General features: G+C 48.6%; 1 protein-coding gene across 2 annotated transcripts in view; it reads right to left on the minus strand.

Moving 5' to 3' along the window:
• Positions 1-6,187, minus strand: part of FZR1 (fizzy and cell division cycle 20 related 1) — a 29,823-nt gene extending 23,636 nt beyond the window's left edge. Inside the window, exon 1 of one of the 2 annotated variants that reach the window (XM_080989014.1) lies at positions 6,021-6,187. The gene's annotated coding sequence lies outside the window, so the exon portion shown is untranslated. The remainder of the gene's footprint in view (positions 1-6,020) is intronic. The other variant, XM_080989015.1, reaches the window with a different exon arrangement.
• Positions 6,188-10,103: the final 3,916 nt, after the last annotated feature.

Here is a 10,103-nt window from a genome sequence, read left to right on the forward strand (position 1 = left end):
GAGGAAAAAGGAAGCAGCACATTAAGGCAGCAGTTTGGGACCCCCAATGGTCATCCAGTCCAACCCCCTTGCAATGCAGGAAATTCAGCTAAAGCATCCATGACGGATGGCCATCCAACCTCCGCTTAAAAATCTCCAAGGATGGAGAGTCCATAACCTCCCAAGGGAGACCTAGGATTGTAGAGTCGGAAGAGAGCCCTGAGGATCATCCAGTCCAACCCCCTGCAATGCAGGAATATGCAGCTTTCGCACTTGGGAATTGAACCTGCAACCTTGACATCATCAGCACCATGCTCTTAAATATGCTATAGCTCAGTACACTGACTGGTAGCGGCTCTCCTGTTTCATCATCATAATTTATTATTTTTACCCCACCCATCCGGCTGGGTTTCCCCAGCCACTCTGGGCGGCTCCCGACAGAATATTAAAAACACCAAACACTTAAAACGTCCCTAAACAGGGCTGCCTTCAGATGCCTTCCAAAAGTCAGATAGTTGTTTATTTCCTTGACATCTGAAGGGAGGGCATTCCACAGGGCGGGCGCCACCACCGAGAAGGCCCAGTTAAGTAGGCAGAGGCAGTTCTCAGATTCTGGCACTTCACAGATCAAAACCAGCACCTTGAACTGAGCCCAGAAACTAACCAGAACCTAATAATACTTTTATCATAGAACTGTAGAGTTGAAAGGGAAGTGAGATTACAGGGAACCAGGCGGAGGGCCTTTTTGGTGGTGGCGCCCGCCCCGTGGAACGCCCTCCATTCAGATGTCAAGGAAATGTCAAGGGGGGCGTTGCATAGGGCAGGCACCACCACCGAGAAGGTCCTCTGCCTGGTTCCCTGTAACCTCGCTTCTCGCAGGGAGGGAACCGCCAGAAGGCCCTCGGAGATGGACCCAGGTGTCCGGGCTGGATGATGGGGGTGGAGACGCTCCTTCAGATCTACTGGGCCATTTAGGGCTTTCAAGGTCAGCACCAACACTTTGAATTGTGCTCGGAAACGTCCTGGGAGCCAATGTAGGTTTTTCAGGACCAGTGTTATATGTTCTCAGCGGCCGCTCCCAGTCCCCCGTCTAGCTGCCGCATTCTGGATTAGTTTCAGTTTCCGGGTCACCTTCAAAGGTAGCCCCACGGAGAGCACATGGCAGTAGTCCAAGCAGGCAGGAGTCTCTACTGGAGAGGCCAGTTATGGAAAATGGGGACCTTTTTGAGGGCAAAGCTCTAATTCTGAGTTACAGCTCTTCCCCAGCAACACACATTTTCGAAAGCGAGGAGGGCTCCTCGCAGCAGAAAAAATGAAACGACTCCAGCAATAAAAAACTGAAGCACTCCTTACGGGAGACCCCAAACCCACAAGTCGGAATGGAACGGGAATAAATGGGAGCTCCGCCTAAGAAACTACGGTCATTCCCCTAGAGATGAAGCAAGTTTCTAGTCCACAAGGTCCTGAACAAAGGGGCCGATTTAAACAGAAAGCAGCTTTAGACAGTCAAGACCACTGGTCCACCGAGCTAACTAGTTTCTACACTGAAGCTCTCTATAATTTTCGGGTTCAGGGGTATCTTCCCAGCCCTAATTGGAGAGGGTTAGAGTAGGCCTAGGATCTGGGGAGGCCCGGGTTCAAATTCCCCACTTGGCTATGAACCTCAGGAGGTGAACTTGGGCCAGTCCTTACCTGTCTGTCTACAGAGAGGGTAGCTGTTTGGGTTAAATAAGGGGGGGGGGGGAGAACCTTGAGCAACTCAAAAAATGGGGTGTTAATGCAATAAAAACAAGCAGCCTCACATTTCGGCACCTTGTTACTGGAAATAAAGATTCTTCTAAAGGTGGCCAACTCCCAAGAGATTGCGATTTACTCACAGAGTTAAAAACTGGCAGTGATCTACGCTCTTTTGGAGGGTTCGGGTCTAAGGTGTTGAGCTTTTTTTAGGGAGGAGGAAAGCCCCGTTTTTGGGGTACTGGGCTAAAACGTTGAGCTTTCTTGGGGAAGCCAGCGATTGACCCCATACATCCAGTGATCTACCTGTTGGACATGCCTGGTCTAAAGAAAGAATAAATTGTACAAGTCAGAAAATAGAGGAGGTGGTGGCTTGTCTCAGCCTCCACTAAAGCCATACCCTGAGGGCATTTTCCTGGGCTGGGGCTGGGGAATTACGGGATCCTATCCTCTGTAGCTAGGGATGCGGGTGACACTGTGGGTTAAACCACAGAGCCTAGGGCTTGCCGATCAGAAGGTTGGTGGTTCGAATCCCCGCAATGACGGGGTGAGCTCCCGTTGCTCGGTCCCTGCTCCTGCCAACCTAGCAGTTCGAAAGCACGTCAAAGTGCAAGTAGATCAATAGGTACCGCTCCGGCGGGAAGGTAAACGGCGTTTCTGTGCGCTGCTCTGGTTCGCCAGAAGCGGCTTAGTCCTGCTGGCCACATGACCCGGAAGCTGTACGCTGGCTCCCTCGGCCAATAAAGCAAGATGAGCGCCACAACCCGAGTTGTCCACAACTGGACCTAACGGTCAGGGGTCCCTTTACCTTTATCCTCTGTAGCAGGGACACTTTGAACCCAATGAATGGCACGGGGGGGCGCTTTAAATGGACTATGGGCAGGGAAATAAATGGCAAGGGGGCAGCATCAGCAGCCCCCCACTCTCAACTTCCTAACTCGGCCCTCCTCCAGCTGCTATCCGTTGTACATAACCTCCCATTGCATTAAAGCACAGAACCCCACAATTCCCCTTTTTGCGGGGGGGGGGGACACACACACAGATCAGACCCTCGCCACGAAAGAAATGGAGGTTCGCTGGTCTATAGATGGGGGGTAATTAATAGGAAGGAAGGGAACCTCCAACTTCCCTATTAAGTCACCCCCAAAATGAAACACCTGCCTGCTGCAATAAAGTCTCCCCCCCCCCACAGATCTACCACTTTTATGTTAAAGTAAAGGAACACACACACCCCCCCCACTTTGCTAATGCAACTGGGTGACCCACCTGCCTCCCTCCAGCAGACAGCCCCCCCCCAAATACTAAGCCTTAGTATTTTGTTACCTTAAAACACAGACTTCGCCCCCCCCCCCAGTTGCAGGGGAGGAAAATGGGAAACAGGTAAAAGGAGACACGAGTTCCTTTTTTAACGGAGAGAAATAGTGGGTAAAATTGGGGAGTGGGCACCCCCCCAAAAAAAAAACCCAACCCACTGAATTCCCAATTAGGTCCAGTCTCCCACCAAAGAGCGACCGCGATAACAGAACCCCCACTCTCGTTAAACGAAGCCCCATATGAAAGGGGTGCAATGTTTTCCTGGCCCCCCCTTCGTCATCCATTCACCTATGTGTGCCCCCCCCAACTCTAGCCTGCCTCCCCCCCCCACAAAAGATACCTCAATAGTACTCCCCTCAATTGCTTTAAAGCAAGGCTCGCCCCCCCCATTAATAGCTTATCTGTCACATGAAAGGGAGGGGAGAGGGGAGGACTCCATTGCCCCCCCTTGCTGCCCCATCTCTCCAGGAAGTCTCCCCCCCCCCCCCGCAATAACAGACCTCTTCTCCCATTGCATTCAATCACAGGCTCTCAATCCCTGGTTTGGGAAATTTGAGTGGTCTTCAAATCTGCCCCCCTCCCCAAAAAAATACCCAGACCTTCTCCTCACCCACTCAACTCCACCCCACCCTTCCCATGACAGAAAAGGCAGGGAGGGGCCCTTCAATCGACACCCCCCCCCCCAATTTCCTTCTCATCCACTCACCTAATTAGTTCCTCCCCCATCGCTCTCCGGAAGACACCTCCACATTATTATTATTAATAATAAAATTTATTACAGCCCCCCCAAAGCACAGGCTCGCCCTCCCCAATTTGTTACAGCCCCCCCCAACCCGGCACCCCAATTAAAGCACAGGCTCACCATCTGGAACCCTGCTATGAGAAATGGGGGGGGGGGGGGACGGACACACGGACATCTTCCAACCCCTCCCCCACTCCAATCAACCTTCTCCTCACCCAATTAGCAACCCCCCAAAAAAAACACACACACCAGGGGACACCCCCAATAACATAGCACCCCCCCCCCGTATTAAATCACACCCAAACCCTGCAGCTGCAAATGAGGTGGATAGAATAAATGGAAATTCCCACCCCCACCTCTGCACCCCCCAAAAAACATAACACCCTCCCCACTGATTTAAAGCCCCCCCCAATTACAGGAAAGTATTGAGAGGGGGCTGCCTTGTAATTCACCACCTTCCATATTAAAGCACACCCCAAACCCTGCAGCTGGTAATGGGGTGGAGAAAATAAATGTAAATTCCCACCCCCATCTCTGCACCCCCCCCAAAATAACTCCCCTCCCCAGTGATTTAAAGCCCCCCCCCAAGTACAGGAAAGTGGGTATTGAGGGAGGGGGGCTGCCTTGTAATTCACGCCCCCCGTATTAAAGCACACCCCAAACCCCCCAGCCTCTGAAGCTTCTCACCCCATAGACAACCCCCCCAAAATAACACCCCTTCCCACTGATTTAAAGCACCCCCCCAATTACAGGAAAGCATTGAAGGAGAGGGGGGCTGCCTTGTAATTCACCCCCCCACTCTCTTCCCTCTGAAGCTTCTCACCCCATAGACCCCCCCAAAAAAACACCCCTCCCCACTGATTTAAAGCACCCCCCAATTACAGGAAAGCATTGAAGGAGAGGGGGGCTGCCTTGTAATTCACCCCCCACTCTCTTCCCTCTGAAGCTTCTCACCCCATAGACCCCCCCAAAAAACACCCCTCCCCACTGATTTAAAGCACACCCCCCAATTACAGGAAAGCATTGAAGGAGAGGGGGGCTGCCTTGTAATTCACCCCCCCACTCTCTTCCCTCTGAAGCTTCTCACCCTATAGACCCCCCCAAAAAACACCCCTCCCCACTGATTTAAAGCACCCCCCCCCCAATTACAGGAAAGCATTGAAGGAGAGGGGGGCTGGCTTGTAATTCACCCCCCCCACACTCTTCCCTCTGAAGCTTCTCACCCCATAGACCCCCCCAAAAAAACACCCCTCCCCACTGATTTAAAGCCCCCCCCCAATTACAGGAAAGCATTGAAGGAGAGGGGGGCTGCCTTGTAATTCACCCCCCCACTCTCTTCCCTCTGAAGCTTCTCACCCCATAGACCCCCCCAAAAAACACCCCTCCCCACTGATTTAAAGCCCCCCCCCAATTACAGGAAAGCATTGAAGGAGAGGGGGGCTGCCTTGTAATTCACCCCCCCACTCTCTTCCCTCTGAAGCTTCTCACCCCATAGACCCCCCCAAAAAAACACCCCTCCCCACTGATTTAAAGCACCCCCCCCAATTACAGGAAAGCATTGAAGGAGAGGGGGGCTGCCTTGTAATTCACCCCCCACTCTCTTCCCTCTGAAGCTTCTCACCCCATAGACCCCCCCAAAAAACACCCCTCCCCACGGATTTAAAGCACCCCCCCAATTGCAGGAAAGCATTGAAGGAGAGGGGGGACTGCTTTCTAATTCACCCCCCACTCTCTTCCCTCTGAAGCTTCTCACCCCATAGACCCCCCCAAAAAACCCCTCCCCACTGATTTAAAGCACCCCCCCAATTACAGGAAAGCATTGGAGAGGGGAGCTGCCTTGTAATTCACCCCCCCACTCTTTTCCCTCTGAAGCTTCTCACCCCATAGACAACCCCCCCAAAATAACACCCCTTCCCACTGATTTAAAGCACCCCCCCCCCATTACAGGAAAGCATTGAAGGAGGGGGGGACTGCCTTGTAATTCACCCCCCACCCTATTCCCTCTGAAGCTTCTCACCCCATAGACCACCCCCCCATTTAAAAACAAGGTTCCCTCCACGGGGGGGGGCGCACCCCCCATAACCAATTGCATTAAAAATAGGCTCTTTTCTCTCCCCCCCCCCTTCCCTTTCTGTTGCTGAAAATTATGGGGGGGTTCCTCTTCCCAACCCCCCCCTGAAAGTGGGGGGGAGGGGGAAAGGGGGGGCTGGGAGGCCATGAATTGAACCTGCCCCCCCCCCCAGGTTCTCACCTGCCTTCATCCAGAGCCTTCCAATATGGCGTCGGTCTTGCTCTCTTCTGCCCTCGGCCCCGCCCACTCCTGACGCGCGGCCACGCCCACCGCTCCGCCCACCGCGTCCCTCTATGTCTCTCTGAGAGCCCGACGCGCGGGGCATCACGGGAAACCGGAGCGCCGCGTCACTTTCCTCCCCGCCCCCCGCGCTCTCCCATTGGCCCCGTTCGAATCAATACAAAAAGGAAAGAGCCAAGCGCTGCGGAGGGGAGGAGGGGCGGGGCGCGGAGATGACGGAAGAAGAGCGCGTCGCCGTTGCCCCGGGCAACCCGCGGCCTAGCTGCGCCCCGCCGAGCCTGCCTCGCGTGGGAAAAAAACAAAACAAAACAAAACGAATAAACTTCATAAAAAATTTAAAATACCACACAAAACATAAAATGGACGCGGGGAATGTAGGATGGGGCTTCCCAAGGAGACCATTTAATTCGTTTTAGAGCATTTTGGACACATAGGGCTGTTTTTATAGATGTTTTTCCAGCCAAAAAAAGGGGGTTTTTTTACATAACTGAATGCAAAAGGACTAGCTGCTCTGAGCAGGCTTGGTTAGGAATGCACAGGCAAAGTCCTCCTTGCTTTGCAAGCTGGGTCTTGTTTCCAGAGCGAAAAATGGCGACGCTTTAAAAACAAGGCCCTTCTTGCAAAAAAAAAAGGGGGCGATTTGCTTAAGCTGCGTATTTATTCCGCCTTTCGTAATCGGCAAGCTAAATAAGGAAGGCCGGGACATCAGGAATCGCCGAAAGATGGCCAAATGGTGCAGATTACAGCCATTATATCCGTCAGGGCACTCTGCACATGCTCAAAGGAACCTCTATAATGTTGTTTTAAAGATTCCGTTTAGGAATCGCTTCCTATAATAAAGCATCTCAAAGCAATTTCAGAAGAACATGCAACAACCACAGCCATTTCATAAAACAACTATACTGTTGTTATTTTATTTTATTTTATTTTTTAGAAAGATTGCTTGCTGAAGAGCGGGAGATTAATTGTTCCCCTATTTTCAAAAAATTACATATATATGCAGTATGCGTGTATATATATGTGTATATATATATATATGCAGTATGAACAATCTGTCCTTGCAACAACAGCTCTTTCCAGAGCAAAAGGAAGGCATTATTTTAAAAATAATAAGTATAAACTCCCATTTAGAAGGCACAGCAAGAACATGGAAGAAAACCCCTTTAACCCTGTTTGTAGATCACCTTTTTTCCAGAGGTGGGATGTGAGTCATCATTTATCCTTCAAAACACTTTATATCATTATTCAGTTATGGTAAGAGCTCAATTATTTGCAAGGACAAAGCATTGATAGGCTTTTGTTGGTAAAGGATCACACTGCGAATTGCCAATGCGATCTTTTATTTTTCTTAATCAAAATTTGATTTTCAGTTATACATTTAAAATGGCCCTTTTGGGAGAGAGTGGGGTCTATAAACCACGTTAGGGAATATTATCCGTGCAAAACCACCTCTTTCGATATGTAGTTTAAATGCATCAACGTGACTCGTTTTAAGGTAACTGTTGAGTGGTTTCCGCGTCAATGCAAGCTGCGACCCCGCAATAAAAATTAATGGTAATTATTACGGTAAAAGGCAAGCATTATTGAAATGAAATTTGTATTGTGTGTTTTTGACTCAAATGCAAAGTTCCTCCTGCAAGTTTCATCCCAGACTTGAAATCAGACAATTACTTAGAGAGGTCTGTGTTTTTAAAAGTTTTTTTATTTCATTAAAAAAAAATCCCTACACCCACAAAAGCAACATACCCACTTCCCTCGCTGCTAAAATAGCTTTTTTTCTGCTGCCGTCGTTCAACGCGCAACGCTACGAAAATACAAGATTCAGAAAGTCTATATATGAGCGTCAGAGCTAATTCGTCACAAGGCAAGAGACACAGACAAGACAGGATTTCTCCTCTCTTTCTCATGAGAAAGAGGATCTAGAGCGTTCTAAAACTAAAGCGGATTAATCCAAATTTTGTGCCAAGGAAACTTGAGATCCTCCATTGACAAACTGGACCGTTCTGCATTCTGCAACGTAAACCGTGGTTAGGACACAGAGGAAAGAAACCACGATCCCTGGGCTTAGCGTTACGGCCGAAGCAGGGGTCATCGTTTTGTTTCGATCCAAATAAATCATAATTGGTAATTCCTTGGGCTGATCAATGTAGTTTAGAGTTACATAAACCACAAACCAGGGTTTGCATGTAACGCGAAACCAAGGTTATGGCTCATTTCTCTTGAACAAGGAACCATGGTGCACACTGTCTGCTTGATCACAGTAAACCATGGTTTAGGCGAAAAAACGGCCAAGTCTTGCCAGCTGATTTCATTCTGCAAATTAAGCAAAATTACGCATAATTACAATTACAGATGGGTAGCCGTGTTGGTCTGCCATAGTCGAAGTAAAAAATTCTTTCCTGTAGCACCTTAAAGACCAACTAAGTTAGTTCTTGGTATAAGCTTTCGTGTGCATGCACACTTCTTCAGATACACTGAAACAGAAGTTACCAGATCCTTCTATATATTGAGAAGGTGGGGAGGGGTATTACTTAGAAGGGTGGTGGGAATCGGAGATTGGCAGATAGCTGAGATGAGCCTGTTGACGACTCTTAACGACTGTAATAGGTCTTACAGGAAAAGGCAAGGGGTGAGAAGGTGAGAAATGGCTTAGTCATGTATAATGAGATAAGAATCCGATGTCTCTGTTCAGACCAGGTTTCTCTATTGTTTTAAGTTTGGTAATGAGTTGTAATTCAGCAGCTTCTCTTTCCAGTCTATTTCTGAAATTCCTTTGTAGTAAAACAGCTACTTTGAGATCTTGTATAGAATGTCCTGGGAGATTGAAGTGTTCTCCTACTGGTTTCTCTGTTTTGTGATTCTTGATGTCAGATTTATGTCCGTTTATTCTTTGGCGTAAGGTTTGGCCTGTTTGTCCAATATAGAGAGCTGAAGGACACTGTTGGCATTTGATGGCATACACAATGTTAGACGATGAGCAATTAAATAGTCCCGAGATGGTATGTGTGATGTTGTTGGGGCCAGTAATGGTGTTGTCCGGGTGTATGTGGCAGCAAAGTTGGCATCTGGGTTTATTGCAGGCTCTGGTGCCAGTGTCCGTGTTAAGTCTGGTTGTAGTATTATTGTGGGTTAGGAGTTGTTTAAGATTGGGTGGCTGTCTGTAGGCAATGAAAGGTCTTCCTCCCAGAGCTCTGGGAGGAAGACCTTTCATTGCCTACAGACAGCCACCCAATCTTAAACAACTCCTAACCCACAATAATACTACAACCAGACTTAACACGGACACTGGCACCAGAGCCTGCAATAAACCCAGATGCCAACTTTGCTGCCACATACACCCGGACAACACCATTACTGGCCCCAACAACATCACACATACCATCTCGGGACTATTTAATTGCTCATCGTCTAACATTGTGTATGCCATCAAATGCCAACAGTGTCCTTCAGCTCTCTATATTGGACAAACAGGCCAAACCTTACGCCAAAGAATAAACGGACATAAATCTGACATCAAGAATCACAAAACAGAGAAACCAGTAGGAGAACACTTCAATCTCCCAGGACATTCTATACAAGATCTCAAAGTAGCTGTTTTACTACAAAGGAATTTCAGAAATAGACTGGAAAGAGAAGCTGCTGAATTACAACTCATTACCAAACTTAAAACAATAGAGAAACCTGGTCTGAACAGAGACATCGGATTCTTATCTCATTATACATGACTAAGCCATTTCTCACCTTCTCACCCCTTGCCTTTTCCTGTAAGACCTATTACAGTCGTTAAGAGTCGTCAACAGGCTCATCTCAGCTATCTGCCAATCTCCGATTCCCACCACCCTTCTAAGTAATACCCCTCCCCACCTTCTCAATATATAGAAGGATCTGGTAACTTCTGTTTCAGTGTATCTGAAGAAGTGTGCATGCACACGAAAGCTTATACCAAGAACTAACTTAGTTGGTCTTTAAGGTGCTACAGGAAAGAATTTTTTACTTCGCATAATTACAAATTATTATTCTCCT

This window comes from Podarcis pityusensis (genome assembly GCF_964106645.2).
Source record: "Podarcis pityusensis genome assembly, chromosome: 18".
In the NCBI taxonomy this organism is placed as follows: Eukaryota; Metazoa; Chordata; class Lepidosauria; order Squamata; family Lacertidae; genus Podarcis; species Podarcis pityusensis.